The 17684-nt window shown below is 37.4% G+C and overlaps 1 protein-coding gene across 7 annotated transcripts in view; it reads left to right on the top strand.

Annotated features, from left to right (window-relative positions):
- The first annotated feature begins 332 nt into the window (after window positions 1-332).
- SLC4A4 (solute carrier family 4 member 4) overlaps window positions 333-17684 on the top strand; it is a 498924-nt gene continuing 481572 nt past the window's right edge. For all 7 annotated transcript variants that reach the window (XM_078367118.1, XM_078367121.1, XM_078367115.1 and 4 more), the window contains exon 1: window positions 333-436. The gene's annotated coding sequence lies outside the window, so the exon portion shown is untranslated. The remainder of the gene's footprint in view (window positions 437-17684) is intronic.

Genomic DNA, 17684 nt, shown 5'->3' with positions numbered 1-17684 from the left:
TTATAGAACAAATGGAAACTGGGTATGAAAATCTTCCTGTTAGAAATGTAAAAATAACTCCTTTGACTTTCATATCTTCCTTCTGAAAATGTACACATTTTTAAACTGATCATTTCTCTAGATCTTAGGGCACGAGGGAACAGAATTCTTTTTGCACTGTTTTAATTTCCAGCAAGGCACGTTTATGGTACCTATCCCTTAGGGGGAAGACAAAGAGAAAGGGAAAAATGGTATATCTGCCCACCACCACCTGCTATTTTTAGATTGGCTAGGAAGTCCTGTTTGGCTGCCTTTGCCCATCTCATTTGGCAACTCTTGAGCCTGCATCATTTAGAAGATATAAGAGCTTAGAAGGTAGAAAAGTGGATTTCCTTGATTTATCAGACGACATTGCTTAAAAAACATATTACCACAGACAACTTGAAGGACATTGACTGTAAGTAAAACAATAAATATTTTTATTTAGTGTGGTGGGCATATGCCACAAAAAAGACATGATGTTCTTACCTTTCTGCTTTAATAAGGGGTGAGGAAGTGATGAACCTTCTGTCCTGATTTGATTTTCACCCACTATTAAAAGAAATACTAATTTAGAGAAAGATGCATATCCAGTGCACACACACAAATATATATATGCTCATACATTTTTATGGTATATTAGAATAAGATCCTTGGAAAAGAAAGAGAAACAATATAAATGCCAAGAAAAGAACACACAGAAGCAATCCTGGAAATGACAGATTTTAAGATGATTGCACTGAGTTAGATGAATTTCAATGGTAAGGAAGGAGAAAGTTAACAGAGAAATTGAATTTTCTATTTACTTGGATTAAAGGACTTAGTATTATGCCCATGGATCATTGTAAAGGAGAATACAGGTGGGCATTTTACAACTAATGTAATTTAACCAATTTTATTGGTAGTTTCTATAAAGTGTTCTGAAACATTTCTGTTGTTGGGTATAGTAATTTGCCAAAATCTTCATTAAAAGTCAGGTTATATGTGTTACACAGTTTTTCTTTTTCCTATATTATTTTATTACCCTTCTAGCTTCCTCCACTAACTTTTCTTAACTATTGTTAAATTATCCTTCTCTCATAACTAAAGAATTTTATTAAATGTGTTAATAAATGTCAAATGCTCAATAAGCAAAAAGAAAATACTTTCTATTATAACTAAAATGATGTGTCATACCTGGTATTTTTAATATGTGCAAAAATTCTGATAAAATTATATTAGAAAATTTATTTAAAGCCAGACTATTTAAAGCTATATAATTATTTTACATAACTGTATATTTAAGGTGAAATTTATTTTTTTATACCTGTTCCAAGTAGGTATTTTTTTGTCCAAAAGAGTTTGAGAAACACATTGTAAGCTTAGTCTTATGTGTAGTAGTAGTGTTAAACAATTTTGCTACTAGAAAAATGTATGAATATAGGGCTCTATTTAAATTTGTGATTGTGAAATCAGTGATATATAATGTAAAGGAGTAGCCACCAGAATGATTTAAATTTAAAAATAATTTATTTTTAAACGGAACGGGTCTAACCTGCTTGTAAAGAAAGGTCAGGGAGCATTTGTAAAGTGCTTTATTGTTTACAAAGGACCTTTACATACTTTATTATTTAATCCTAACAGTAAGACTATGAGATAAATAGTATGATTTCCTTTTATAGGTGAGAAAACTGAGGCTCATAGAGGTCACAGTTGGTATGTAATAAAGCCATGATTTCAATCAGAGACTGGATTCCTGAGAAGGATTCTATATACACAATGCCTACACGGGGAGGCATCTTGTAAAAGACTGATTATTACACATTGTATGTCTGTATCAGAACATCTCAGGTACCCTGTAAATATATACACTATGTACCCACAAAATTAAAATTAAAACATTAAAAAAATAGATTCTACAGGGCTCTTTCAAATCCGTATTTTTGTGATTTCTATAATTTTAGAGAGGCAATATGTACAGTATGGTAGGAAGCCAGACCTGGATTTATGGTATTTACTTGCCGTGAGCAAGTATTTTGGATTTTCTGAACCACAATTCTTCATCAGGTACCATTTTTTGTAACTTGCAGTGTTAGGCCAGGTGCAGTGGCTTACGCCTGTAATCCCAGCACTTTGGGAGGCTGAGGTGGGCAGATCACCAGAGGTCAGGAGTTTGAGACCAGCCTGACCAACATGGAGAAAACCTGTCTCTAAAAATAAAAAAGAAAAAAAAGAAAAGTGCAGCACTTATAACTGCTTAGTGGTAGAGCTATTGTTAATATGTATCATTCCAAATATGGCAGTCCTTTTAATATTCCACAGTTGCTGCAGAGCCCATTAGAGTCATGCCTTTGAAGGGGAAAATAATATTACTAATCAATAACTGTTTTGGTAAATTAAGAAAATGAACAAGGAATTTGTTGAAGATGTTAAAAGTAGAGGAGGGAATTGGATAAAATGGAACCCGTAGTTATAATTTGAAATGGAAACCAAAATAAAAATTAAAAACATTGCAGGTAGAAGGAAGAACATCACAGGAGTAAGAAATATGTCAGGGCCTAGCTAAGGGGAAGGAGAAGGTGAGAACCACTGGGCTAAATCCCGGGCACACAATTTCAGGATGGGTCATGTGTTAGGAAAGCCTCCAGCAACCTCTGTGGTTCATGGACATGGAAAATTTCAGCAGTGGAGTGGAATGGCTTTAGCGTCTGATAGAAGCTAAAATACAATTAAATTTTTGATTTAATTTTAGGTTAAATTAGGTATGAGAATCTTTCTGTAAGAAATGCAAAAATAACTTAGGTTAAAATTTGTGCTGTGTCACTTCCTAACTCTCTAATCTTAGACAAGTTATTTTACATCCTTTTGTCTCTTCTATAAAATGAGGGTGATAATTCTACCTCATGAGTTGCTTTGAAGATTCAGTAAGATATGTATGTAAGGTGTTAACTTGTTTTTCTGTTTATTGCCTCCTCTTCTGCCAACAAAAATAGTAGATTTGTATGCGTAGGATCTTGATCTCTGTCCCTGTTGTATAAAATATAATAGTAAGCCTTTGAATATTTTTTGAATGACTGAACAAAGTTATCTGTATATAGTAAGGTCATATGCCTCACTGAATGACATGAGGAAAATACTCCCAAGCTACAGTGGCATTTATAAGATTTTGTCATTATCCATCCTCATCTAAATTTCTATTATATTTATTGTTCAACCATTCAAGTAACATTTAACCATATACTGTTTAACGTCTTCCATTTTATTTTATTTTTCTGATTGTACTATTAAGTTAATGAAGGGTAGAGGGGTATTTATCCATCGCCATCCAGTCCGATGCTATTCTTGGGGTATCACCAGACTGAAATAAGAATATATGTTGTGAATTATTGGGCCATATAATGAGAAATTTATACTTGATAATGGCAATTGGTACATGGAATTTGTACTTGATAATGGTATGATTTTGGCTGAATATGAAAATATATTTTCTTCAATTGCTATTTGTTCAGATGAAAGGCTGAAAGACATGATGTAAATGGACAGGAAAAAGACAGAAAGATCGATTTGACAGTATATATATTCCAATCCCAAAACAAAGGGTATGACGTGTTGCTGGATATTCTGAGATAATCTTTGACTAACATGATCTCTCTTGCTTCTGGGCCTTTGTGCGTGTCTTTGTCTAAAAAAATTGCCCTTACACCCTCCCCTTCACTTGCTCCTCATCTTTCAGTTATCAGTTCAATGTTGCTTTCTCTGTGGTACCAACCTAAGTCTGAATGAAGTGTCTCTCCTCTGGTTCTCAGAGGACCATATATACTTTTCCTATTATACTGGGTTGGTGCAAAAGTAATTACAGTTTTAGATACATATAAAATCGTATTGTAATTGCCTATTTATTTATTTGTTTGTGTCCCCAACTAGATGATCACTCCACAAAAGTAGGAGTTGTATATGCCTTCCATTATATGCTAATACAGTACAATAAATATCTAACACAGCTCAATAAATATTTCTTGAATGAATGAATGAAAAATAACTATTAATAAATGGAAGAAAAAAGCCCTCAGAATAATAGCTATCATTTACTGGATGTCTGTTAAGTGACTGGGCTTTTATAGATGTTAATATTTAATCTTTGCAACAGTCCAGATGGGGCAATTGAGGGTCAAAGGACGTAACATGATCAAAGTGATAATGCTGAGATTTGAACCAGGATCCAAAGCCTCTGATCTTTCTATTCGGTGATACTGCTTCTCTCATACCTTAGGTTTGTATAGACTGTTACAGGCTACAAAACACCATTATTCCTTATAACAGCTTTGTGAAGCTAGGTATTATTCCCCAATTTATATCTAGTAAGTGGCAAAACTATGACTTTCAAATTCGGTATTCTCGTTTGAGATGCATTTCCTTTCTGTGCTAACATGGCTGTTTCATTCTAAAGGATTTAAAGGTGTAGCCCTTTACAAAAATGGTGAGATGGTAAAAGTTTAGAAGATAAGAAGTTTTTGATTCATAGGTAACAGAAACAGTTCCAGACAGACGTATTTTAGTAGGGCTAGAGTAAATTCTGAATTTTCTTTGTAATTTTTCCTCAAGAAAAGACAAATTAATCAAATTGGAATAATCGCTATTAATGCTATCAAGTTCTTTCTTCTCTTTGATGTCAGATTATTTCTTGGCCTCGTATTACTACGAGCTCAGAATCAATAGAATCCCTACTGAAGAAAATATTGCTGATGGGGCAGCCTGGTGCTCCTGGGTGAATTGGAGGCAGCTCCTTCCTACCAGTGGCAGTTTGTTTTTCAGTTACTTTGCTTATCCCACACCCCTTAAATTTTGGCTTGTGGTGGGAGGGAGCTTAGTGGGGTTGCCCGAGAGTTCATTGACTTTGGCCATCCTTGGCCTATGACTTTACTTTGCTCTTTATCCTCCCGCCAAAAATTACTTCTGTTGAGAGGTAACAGGGTAGCAATGAGGTAGTGGGGAGTGTTGAATTTGTAACCAAATCCAGCAGAGGGCCAGAACTAAGGAAAGCAATTCTCTACAACTTCTGTCTGAAAATGGGAAGTCCCTCACACATGCAGAGAAAAAAAAATTAGTGTGAAAAGCAATTGAAATGTATTTTTGCAGTACTACCATAGTGCTTGGCAGCTGCTTTGATACCATATAGGTCACTGAATTGTAGGGCAATGCAAATATAGACATCTCAAAAAGGAAAGAGTTCTTTTTTTAATTTTCAAAAACATTTTTGAAAGCCTTGAAAGATTATAGTTTCTAAAACCATAATTAACCAAAGGTCTATTATAATCTCTTAAAAAGCATTAGATTTAAATACAAGACTTAAAACTGGTTGCAAATTTGAAAATAAATTGCTCTAAAACAAATACTATTCAAATGTATATCTTGATTATTGGCTATTTTGTTCTGCCCTGTGCTGTTCTGTAAATGTTTGATGAAACCATAGTTCATTATTTACTTTTCTTTGATCTTCCTGCCAGCTAAACATATTTGTGTTTCTGTTTCCCTGTGACTTTGCGTTTGTACTAGCTGGCATTGGAATGTTGAATCTATGAGTTTGATTCTTTGTGGGGGAGAAAGAGAGAGGAATGTGGATTACCCAGGCCTAAGTAGGTTGTGGTTGAATAAAAGGAAATACTGGGCTAGCTCTTTTTAAATTGAGGTATAGCTTACATAAAGTCTGTGCCTCTTAAACTTTTTTTTTTTTTTTTGAGTTGGAAGTCTCACTCTGTTGCCTAGGCTAGAGATGCTGGTATGATCATAGGTCACTATAGCCTTGACTCCTGGGCTCAAGTGATCCTTCCACCTAAGCCTCCTGAGTAGCTGGGACTACAGGCTTGAGACAGCATGCCTGGCTAATTTTCGAAAATTTCTGTAGAGATAGGATCTTGCTATGTTGCCTAGGCTGGTCTCAAACTCCTGGCCTCAAGCAATTCTCTGCCTTGGCCTCCCATAATGTTGGGATTATGGGTGTGAGCCACACGGCATCTTTGAACAAACATTTTTTTTTTTTTTTTTTTTTGAGAGGGAGTTTTGCTCTCGTCACCCAGGCTAGAGTGCAGTGGTATGATATTGACTCACTGCAACCTCTGCCTCCAGGGTTCAAGCGATTCTCCTCCTCCCAAGTAGCTGGGATTACAGGCGTCTGCCACCACACCCGGCTAATTTTTGTAATTTTAGTAGAGACGGGGTTTCACTGTGTTGGTCAGGCTGGTCTCAAACTCCTGACCTCAGGTGATCTGCCCACCTCGGCCTCCTAAAGTGCTGGGATTACAGGCCTGAGCCACTGCACCCGGCCTGAACAAACATTTAAAAGTACATATACATCCATCTTACCTCCATCCAGATCAAAATACATACCATTTTCAATACCATCAGACTCTCAGGCATTACCTACTCCCAAGGATAACCACTACTCTCATTTTCATCACCATACATTAGTTTTGTCAGGTCAGCCTTTTTTTTTTTTTTTTTTTTTTTTTGAGACAGTGTCTTGTCATCCAGGCCAGAGTGGCCAGATCACAGCTCACTGTAACCCGCAACCTCTGCCTTTCAGTCTCAAGTGATCCTCTCACCTCAGCCTCCCGTGTAGCTGAGACTACAGGTGTGCACCACCACACCATGCCCAGCTAATTTTTTGTGTTTTTTTGTAGAGATGAGGGGGGGGTCTCCCCATGTTGCCCAGGCTGGTCTCAGATTCCTGGGCTCAAGTGATCCACCTGCCTTGGCCTCTCACAGTGTTGGGATTACAGGTGTGCGCCACGGCTCAGCCTGGAGCAGCCGTTTTTAGCAGTGCCTTTCACACAAAACATCATGTATGAGAGAGACTGATACAAAGTTTGAGAACTGGAAATAAGTTCAATCTCTTGTCATGACATGCATGACAGTTGTGGTGTGTTTTCTGCATCCCAAAGATAGAAATTCCTAACTGGTTCCATTCGGATACACATTTGGTAGAGGGCAGACTGTTTCTCTTAAGTGTCCATTTCCACGTAGGATGTCCAAGTTTCCCACACATTAAGAAACACTCTCTCTTCAGGAGGCACTTCGTCAGGATGTCCAGTTTTACTGAATGGCTCATCTGCACAGGCAGGGCATCAGTGTATGCGGCCCACGTTGAAGAATAACTCATCACTAAGTCCTTTTCTCTCCACTGCTGGACCTTTCTCCCCTCCCCACTTTGAATGGGCCCTTAGTTCTGAACCCCATGAAGGTATGCTTTCCACCTCTACTTACCCTTTATCTCAACTCGGGGCTTATGTACCCTCTGGGAACAAAGACAGTTCAAAGTTTTGTGGGGTCTTGAGTCTCTGTTTCTGGTATATATAGACAACTGTATCTCTATCTATATCTAGCTATTTATCTGTCTATCTCTTTCTATCTATCTATCTAATCAGTTATGATGTGGCCCCACTCCACTTCTCTAGCCTCAACTCTCTGCTCTTTCTTTCTAATCACGTTCCCCATGATCAAAGCATATCAAGCATGCTGTTGTTTTCATATCCTACAAAAGCTATTTTTTTGTTCCTGGAGTGCCTCAGGACCCAGCTAATTTCTACTTTACTTTCAAGATCCATTTCAAGAGTTCCTTTCTTGATGAAAAATCTACTTCTGCGCCCCCAGGCAATTGGTTGCTCTCTTCAATATTACGGCAGAATATTTGGTTCACATCTGTTACAGCCAATATCACTCTGCTTTATATTAGTTGTTTAGTTTCTACACTTCCCTGTTACGCTAGAGTACAAGTTTTTTTTTTAAATTAAATTAAACTTAAGTTTTTAAAAAAATTAACTTAAAGTTCTGGGATACACGTGTAGGACGTGCAGGTTAGTTACATAGGTAATGCCATGGTGGTTTGCTGCGCTTATCAACCCATCACCTAGGTATTAAGCCCCAAATGCATTAGCTGTTTATCCTGATGCTCACCCTCCCCCCATCCCCACAACAGGCCCCAGTGTGTGTTGTTCCCCTCCCTGTGTCCATGTGTTCTCATTGTTTGGCTCCTACGTATAAGTGAGAACATGTGGTGTTTGGTTTTCTGTTTCTGTGTTAGCTTGCTGAGGATAATAGCTTCCACCTCCATCTATGTCCCTACAAAGGACATGATCTTGGTTTTTTTTATGGTTGCATAGTATTCCATGGTGTAAAAAACCCAGTTTCTTTATCTGGAGGCTAGACTACACATGCTTTGAAAGCATGGAACTAACCTTAGTGCTACTATCCCCAATGACTAGCATAACGCCTTATGGTATAATTTAGTATACCCAGTCTGTTTTGATTTGCGAGTGCACTAGCTGTGAGTTATTTATGAATCAATAGATTGAGTTAGTAACAAGAAGCCTATGTATTTGGCTGGGCATGGTGGCTCACACCTCCCAGCACTTTGGGAGGCCAAGGCAGGTGGATAACTTGAGGCCAGGAGTTAGAGACCAGCCTGGCCAACATGGTGAAACCCATCTCTACAAAAAATGCAAAAGTTACCTGGGCCTGTGGTGTGCACCTGTGGTCCCAGCTACTTGGGAGGCTGAGGCAGAGAATCTCTTGCACCCAGGAGGTGGAGGTTGCAGTGAGCCAAGATCACATCAGTGCACTCTAGCCTCCTAGACAGAGTGAGACTCTGTCTAAAAAAAAAAAAAAACAGCCTAATGTATTTTTTGGATATTCTTTTAGCTTGCTCTAATAGTCTCAATTAAGCCCTGTACTTGGGAAATTTATGGGAATTAAAAAGTGCTTTCAAATAATAAAAGCTGATTAAAAACCACACAATAGAAAATAAAATGCGTGCCTTGAGCCCATCGATCTTTGCCCATCCTTTAACTGTTCTCATTTTTTGGGGGTTTGTCCTTTGCTGTCTCTCTCTCTCTCTTTTTTTAATTTTACCTATTCTTCCTGTGACTATTTGCTTATACAATGCATATTCTCTTTTTCTTTCTTCTAAAGAGAACTGTTACATTTTTCAGGGCAGGCATGTACATAGATAAAATACTCACCTCTCCAGATTTCCTTACAAATAAAGGTAGTCATGTAACCAATTCGGGCTAATAAGATGAAAGGAAAATATCTAGAGTAATCTTTAACAAAACCTTATAAGAATTAGACTTTTTACTTTTCTGCCTTTCTGTTTTTCTGGAGCAGGGACATAGTGGCCAAAGGTACATTCTCAATCTTGTATCCCTGAGGACTAAAACAAATAAAGAAACAACAACAATAAAACAAACAAATAAACACATGTGAAAGATGACAGAGCAGGTGAAAAAACAGAAGTCATTTCCTTAATAACACTCTTGACAGTCTGCACTGGCTTTGGTCCAGCTATTTCTGAGTTTCTTGGTTCGTGAGAAAATAATTTTTTTGTTAAGCTGCTGTTTATAGGGTTTTCTGTTATTTACAAGTGTTTGCATTTCTCTCAGATATTTCCCAAATCCAGAGCTTCATTGAGACCATTACAGACCATGGACACCGAAAAGATTAGTTATTAAAACCAGTTTTTCTCAACATCTCCATGTCACTTTATCCTTACCTTATACGCTAACAACCCCAGAAGCATTGGTTGAAAAATGTTTAGCTTCTATTCTTTCTTTAGATGGTTATTTACAACTACTTTAAGCTAGAATGGTAATTGTTAACTTCCCTAAGTTCCCACCCAAAGATGTGTTTCTGAACACTTCTTTTCTAAAAGTATAACATTTAATTTTCTTAATGAATAAAATTAGGTTTTTTTAGACTTGATATTACCCCTTTCCAAATGTCTCAATGGGGATGCTGTAAGAATAGAAATGGGAACCAGCTATTTCAGGATTTCCATTCTCACAAATAACCCTGCCTGTCATTGGGTTAGGCTACAGGTCAAAGAATGAGAAGAGTTTCTCATTTATTTGTTCTATACACTTATGTTTGTCTCTCCTTCACTATTGTTTCTTAGAGTCTAGAAAACTGAGTGGCAGCTGGAAGATACTTATTTGTTGACTGACTGACTGAATGAATGACCTTACTAGTGTAAACAGTAATCCAGTGGACTCCTGTGTATCAGTCAGTATAGGTTAGGTGATGCTACAGTAACAAACTACAAAGTTTTAGTGGCTTCATACAACAAAAGTTAATTTCTCAATTATATTATATTCCAATATAGATTACTTTGGGGGCTCTGTTTATTATAGTTACTTAGACACTCAAAATGAAGGAGCCTTTACCTTGTCAGTTGTGTCTACAGTTGCCAACATGGGAAAGGGGATATTGTGACTTTGCACGTTGGTTCTTAAAAGCTTCTTGATCAAAGAGATGTAAAATACTTCCATATTTTATTGGCCAAAGTCAATTGCCAATCTCCAGCTGATAGGGAAATGAAATATCATCCTGTGCCCAAATGAAGAAGTAGAACATTTAAATAGATGTAATGATTAAATATGATCAATAAAAAAATTAGAGAAACTGATTTGCAAATTCTGTTTCTGGCAACATAGTGGGCTAGAAATCTGATTTGTTTATTCTATTAAGAAGCAACTAAAAATTCTGGTTTGAATATAAAACAATTCTCAAGTGCTTCCACAAGCAGAAAAGAAAATGAGGACACTTATATAAGAGAATGAGTGAAGATGAACCTAGAGATGTAACTGCAATGGAAACTGCTTTTTGAACCTTGTTGCTAAGTAGAGTGGGAGGTTAGGGCAGCAGTTCTAGTATGGAACCCAAATCTGCATGAAAAAATACTGTCAGGTTTGTGAATAGCAGCATTCTGTTGCATCAGTTTCTTGGTAAGCTTCAGAAATTCAAGAGTTAGGTAAAGCCTGGAAAAGCTCAACCTTCAAAAACAAGTTGTCTTGGCTGGGCGTGGTGGTTCACACCTGTCATCCTAGCAGTTTGGGTTGTCAAGGTGGGTGGATCACTTGAGGCAAAGAGTTGGAGACCAGCCTGGCCAAAATGGCAAAACCCCATCTCTACTAAAAATACAAAAGTTACCGAGGCATGGTTTCACACTCCTGTAGTCCCAGCTACTCGGGAGGTTGAGGCAGAGAACTGCTTGAACCTGGGAGGTGGAGGTTGCAGTGAGCTGAGATCACACCACTGCACTCACTAAGAGCAGTGGCGACAGAGCATAGCCTGGCTGACAGAGTGAGACTGTCAAAAAAAAAAAAAAAAAGGAAAAAAGAAAAAAATATATGTGTTTTGCTTTTAAAATGATTCAATAGGAAGATCTAAGACCAGAATCTAGATTTCTTGTTTTTATCTAGTAACTTAAGAAATATATTTCCTTGGTTTCCATAATGTGGAGCTATCAATAAAGATATTTTAACAAATATCTGTTACTTTTAAAGTGTTAAAATATTTTTTATTCTTTTGAGTAGGCATAATATATGTACAGCACAAAATTCAAATCTATACATGAATATAATTGAAAATTAGATTATTTTTTCATTCTCTGGTCCTAGTTCCCTTCCTAGAGGCAATCATTGCTACTAGCTTCTTAAGTTATCCTTCCAGAGATGTTTGAGCATGGTGTTTGTGCAACTCTTTAAAAATCTCACAAATGGTAGCATACTAAGTTCACTATTTCTTCATTTATCTAACTCTCTTATCTTGAAGAGTGTTTCATATCAATACATACAGATTTGCCTGATTCTTGAAAGGTTGCATATGATTCCGTTATATAGATATATCCCAATTGTTCTAATATTTTGATATTTCAGATAATGCTGCATAAATATCCTTGTACATATCTTTTTCCTGTGTGTCAATAGATGTATGAAATAAATTCCTAGAAGTGGAATTTCTAAGTCAAAGACACATATGTATGAAATAAATTCCTAGAAGTGGAATTTCTAAGTCAAAGACACATATACTTGAAAATCACTTTCAACAGATCTGGCACCAAGTTTTACTTCTACCAGCAAAGCATGAAGGTTTCTTTTTCTCCTTGTAAAAATATGTCTTTTAGTTTTGCTTTTTGCTGTGTGAAATTTTTAAATTTTTATGTATTTGAATTTATCAGTTTTCACTAGTTTCAATCTTTTGTATAATGCTTAGTAAGATTTTCCCTCCCCCGAGTCTATTTAAAAATTGTTTCCTATTTCTAGTGCTTTATGTTCTGTTTCTGTTTTTACATTTAAAACTTTTATGTGCTAAAAATTTATTTTGGCATGAAGGATATGACATTAAAATTTTGTGTAGATGGCTAACCTAGTTGTTCCCAAACCACATACTTACTAATCCACCTTCTCCTCCACTGATGTGCAAAGCCATGTTTAGTCATATGCTAAATGAGGCCACCTGCCTTGGCCTCCCAAAGTGTTGGGATTTAGCACAGGCATGAGCACAGTGCCCAGCATTTTTTTTTGTATTTTTAAACTGGTTGTTGATTGTATTAGTACATATGAAGGCAATTAATGTTTGTATGTTAACTTTGTAACCAAATATACTAAATCGCTTAGTATATTTATGTCTATTGCCAGACTTTCTATTCTATTTCATTCAGCGGTTTATCACCCTTCAGTAGTACCACACTATTTTAATTGGTGAAGCTTCAAAATCAAAATAAAAATGATAGCCTTGGTCTTCTATTATTATTAGCTTTTTATTTTTTAAAGCTTCCCAGCCTTATGGCTTTTTTATTTTCTTTCCATATGCACTTCAGATACAGTTTGCTATTTTTCTAACAAAAATTCTGTTGTTATTTTTATTGGGATTGCATTACATTTTATAGCTTTAGGGAGAGAAATGCTGTCTTCATGATATTGAATCTTTCTAATCATGAACCTAATATTTTGTTTCTTTTCTTTTTTTTTTTTTGCTATTGTAAATGGGGTGTTATCTTCCTTTGTATTTTTATTTTTATTTTTTGAGATAGGTGTCTAGCTCTGTTGCACGGGTTGGAGTGCAGTGATTGTGGCTTGCTCTAACCTCTGCCTCTTGGGCTTGAGGGATCTTTCCACCTCAGCCTTCTGAGTAGCTGGTACTACAGGTGCATGCCAATAGTCCCAGTTAATTTTTATATTATCATTCTTTTGTGGAGATGGGGTTTTGCCTATGTTGTCCAGGCTGGTTTAGAACTCATGGACTCAAGGGATCCACCTGTCTTGGCCTCCCAAAGTGTTGGGATTACAGGCATGAGCCACAGTTCCCAGCATTTTTTTTTTGGTATTTTTAAACTGGTTGTTGATTGTATTAATACATATGAAAGCAATTTATGTTTGTAGATTAACTTTGTAACCAGTCAATTGCTGAATTCTTTTAGTTGCAATTGTGTTTTCCCTTTAAGTTTAAGCAGTTGATCGATCATCTACACATTATGAAGTTTATCTCCTCCTTTGCTATTTTTATACCTAATTTGTTTTATTGACCAGTTTCATTGGCTACTATCTTTTCCATAACAATGTTAGATAATAATGGTGAGAATGGTCATAGTTGAGCTAACATTTAAATTTGTTTAATCAAAAAGGTGATAAAATATGCTTCCTTAAAACCACCCTGGAAAGTATGTTTTTAGAAAGTAAGCGAAGTCAAAATGCTTTCTGAAAGGGTGCTTCATATGCTTGATTCTTTTAAGTATTCTGTTCAAATGTACCTTTTCAGTGAGACTTTCCTAGACTGCTTATTTAAAAGTGCAAACCCCCACCCCTTAACCTATTCTGGTTCATTTTTCTCTGTAGCATTTATCACCACTTCACAAACTATATTTCACATACTATTTTTATAATGTATGTTTCCCTCCGCTGGAATGTAATGTCCAACAGAGCAAGGAATGTTACCTCCGTTTTGGTACTGCTGCCTCTCCAGAACCTAGAACAGTACCTACACACGTTAAAAAAAAAAGCTGCATAAAAACTTGATGTATGGAATTTCCGAAGAAAATCCGGACAAGGCTGGGCAAGGTGGCTCACACCTGTAAAATCCCAGCATTTTGGGAGGCTGAGATGGACTGACTGCTTGAGTTCAGGAGTTCAAGATCAGCCTGGGTAACATGACAAAACCCTGTCTTTACAAAAAATACAAAAATTAATTTGGTGTGGCAGTGTGTGCCTGTAGTCCCAGCTACTTGGAAGGCTGAGGGGGAAGGATCACTTGAGCCCAGGAGGCAGAGGTTAAAGTGAGCCAAGACTGTGCCACTGCACTCCAGCCTGGGCGACAGAGCCAGATCCTGTCTCAGAAAAAAAAAAAGAAAATCCAGGAAAGGTGCTACTGTAGAGAGATTTGCTTACCTCTACTTGGGTGTCAGTATAGGAATAGGAATTAATTACCTGAAAAACTTGATGGAACTTTAAAAAGTTTCATGACATCATGTATTTCTGTTACTCTCTCTGTTTCTCCATAGTGATAAATAATGAGAATCTTCAAATCCCAGTGGGTCTGGGAAGATAAGAATCCATGTGTTGATAGCTGGAAGGAGGAGAATAGGCTGAGACTTGAGGTTGCACCAGCCAGAGTTCCCATATCTCCCTGACATCTATTTTGAAGAAAAAATATTTTTCATCTGTTTTGCAGAAATGACCACCAAAGTATTTTACTAGAAATAGAATTCACTAGGAGAACTTGAGCTCCATAAAAAACCTTCATTACTGTTAAAACAGATGTTCCTTTCTTTGTACCTAATTCACCATTATAATTAAACACAGATCTTTCAAAAAAGCAGAGAAAAACTTGAAGGAATTTAGGTCTAGGATGTAGCCATGATTATTAAGAAAAAGAAAGGAAGGGAGGGAGGGAAGAGGAAAGGAAGAAAGGAGAAAAGGAAGAAGAGAAAGTAAGGAAGAAGGGGAAGAGGGAAGAAGGGAGAGAGAGAGGGAAGGAAACAAGCAAAAAGAAAAAAGAAAGGTTAGGAGTTTTAAACAAAGTAGTTTGTGAAATTGTGTGCAAATTCTGTTGGAAAATTGTCCTGGTGGCCTCAATGTGTGAAAATGAGTTGCTCAGCAGGCACTGCTAAAAATACAGCGACCAGGAAGACGAGATTACTTCACGCTGGCACATTTGCTTGGCGAGTGCTTGATCGTTGTTTGTTCTGACTTCTACTTCTGGTACAGTGTCAGTGCCTCTCCTTAAACTTTGTTCATTAGAGTAAAAGGATTAAGTTGAACCTGGAGGACATGCAACAAGGCTTAATTCAGAAGCAAAAACTGGGGATCTCTAGTTCAGAGACACGCTTCACATTTGTGCTATTCTTAGCTCCAGGATTAGGCTGAATTTAGACCAGCATTTTTATTGCACCTGATGGGAAAATAGGAGGTTACTGCATTTAGACTGAGGGAAATCACAAATGTCAGCCTACTATTAACAATGTTTCAGACAAAAATCACAAGAACCCATGTTAGGATCGTAAAGTGGTTTTCAAAGCAGTGGGTTGTTCATCAGGACTAGTCTCTTCCCTCCTTAGTATTGTGATTTCTATCAATATATTTCTTTCTTTGCTTCCACTTCATCCCAGATGGATGTAAGGGACTGTCTTTTTCAGTGAGGCAAAGGAAATGCTATCCTATCTTTTGTCTCTTGCTTCAATCAGGAAAAGACAAGAGCCCTTCCCATGCTCTGTAAGATACTTTCATGATCTCTAGCTTCACTTCTCACTACCTTCCTTCTTGCTCTGCTGTTGCTTGAACACGCCAAGCCCACCCTTGTCCCAGGAACTTTGCCCTTGCTGTTCACTCTGCCTGGGATGCTTCCCCCAGATCTCTTCATTCAGGTCTCCGCTCAAATGTCTCGGCTGACCACCCAATCTAAAATAATAATCCCATCGACCTGCCACCGTTTCCCCTTATCCCTCTTACTCTACTTCATGTTTGTTTATTGTTTTTATCACCACCTGACAAATTATATTTTTGTTTATTTGTTTATAATCTGTCTTCATCATCTACAGGGTGAACTCTGCTGAGGACAAAACGAAGCCCTCAGTGCCTAGAATGTGTTCTCAGTCTCGAGAATGTTATCTGGAAAATGAAGCAGATGCTTGATGAATATTGTTAAATGAATGAAAGAATCTACTTTTGTCTGTAATCTCAGTACTTTGGAAGGCCAAGCTGGGCAGATCACTGAAGGCCAGAAATTCAATATTAGCCTGGCCAACTGAGTGAAACCCTGTCTCTACTAAAAATACCCCAAAATTAGCTGGCGTGGTGGTGCGTGCCTGTAATCCCAGCTACTTGAGGCTAAGGTAGGAGAATCACTTAAACCCAGGAGGCAGAGGTTGCAGTGAGCCAAGATCAACTACTGCTCTCTAGCCTGAGCAATGAAGCCAGACTCTATCTTAAAAAAAAAAAAAAGGCTTTAATCCTGGGCTCTTTAATGTGCAGGTTTACTTCTTCGGGTTTCCTGCAGTGTACTTAATTCTTCTGTGGGAATATGTTTCTCATTTAGCATTAAAGGCCATCTGTTTTTGCAAAATGTTTTATAAATATGAACTTTAAAAAATAAGGCCAGGCACAGTGACTGACACCTGTAATCCCAGCAATTTGGGTGGTTAAGGTGGGTGGATCCTTTAAATGCAGGAGTTCAAGACCAGGCTGGGCAACATGGCAAAACCTCGTTTTTACAAAAAATACAAAAATTAGACTGGCATGATGGAGTAGGCCTGTAGTCCCAGCTTCTCAGGAGGTTGAGATGGGAGGATTGCTTGAGCCTGGGAGGCAGAGGTTGCAGTGAGCTGTGATTGCACCGCTGCACTCCAGCGTGGGCAACAGAGTGAGACCCTGTCTCAAAAACAAAGAAACAAACATATATATGTGTAAAAACACATACATATATGTAAAAATACATATACATGCTATATATAATACACATATATAAATATATACATAATAAAATATGTAGGAAGGTTATGTTTGAAGTTGGTTAATGAAAAAGGAGGGTCCTGGATTTTTCAGAGTATGTCCCATGTTTTTTTTTGAGATGGAGTCTGGCTCTGTCACCCAGGCTAGAGTGCAATGACAAGATCTCAGCTCACTGCAACCTCCGCCTCCTGAGTTCAAGTAATTCTCCTGCCTCAGCCTCCTGAATAGCTGGGATTACAGATGTCCACCCCCACACCCAGCTAATTTTTATATTTCTAGTAGAGACAGAGTTTCACCATGTTGGCCAGGCTAGTCTCAACTCCTGACCTCAGGTGATTCCCCCGCCTTGGCCTCCCAAAGTGGTGGGTTTACAGGAGTGAGCCACCATGCCCGGCCCAGAGTATGTACTTTTAATATTGGTTTATCTTGTTCTATCTATCACAATCTATGGTAGGCAGACACAGATAAAGACCCAAAGAAGATAATTATTCAGTTCATCATTATCCAGGCTAATGGACCAGCTACTTGCTATACCCATTTTGCCTGTGTTTGTTTTTTATATTTTCCATGAGTTAGAGAAGATCAATATTTTGGCTGAAAAAGTTTGGCTATAGGGTCTCTAAGATGAAAAAAGTAAATAAGAAATAATGAGCATTGCAGCAGATGGTTTTGTTTTCTATTCTGCTTAATGATGCCTAAGAATTTGAAAGTAAGATTTGCTATGGATCACTGTTTCTACTTCTCCTCCTACTGCACTCCCCTAGTTCATTCCAACAAAAATACACTCTTGAGAGTTTTCCATACAGTAACAGGCAAAAGAATGTCTGTCTAGCAAATATACCTAATGACTAACTATACATTATTTAGAAAAATTAATAAAAATATATTTATTTAATCAAGTGTGAGTCTCAG

This window comes from Callithrix jacchus, chromosome 3, assembly GCF_049354715.1.
Source record: "Callithrix jacchus isolate 240 chromosome 3, calJac240_pri, whole genome shotgun sequence".
In the NCBI taxonomy this organism is placed as follows: domain Eukaryota; kingdom Metazoa; phylum Chordata; class Mammalia; order Primates; family Cebidae; genus Callithrix; species Callithrix jacchus.
Note: the sequence above shows the minus strand (reverse complement) of the source record. Positions and strands in the feature narration are given on the sequence as shown.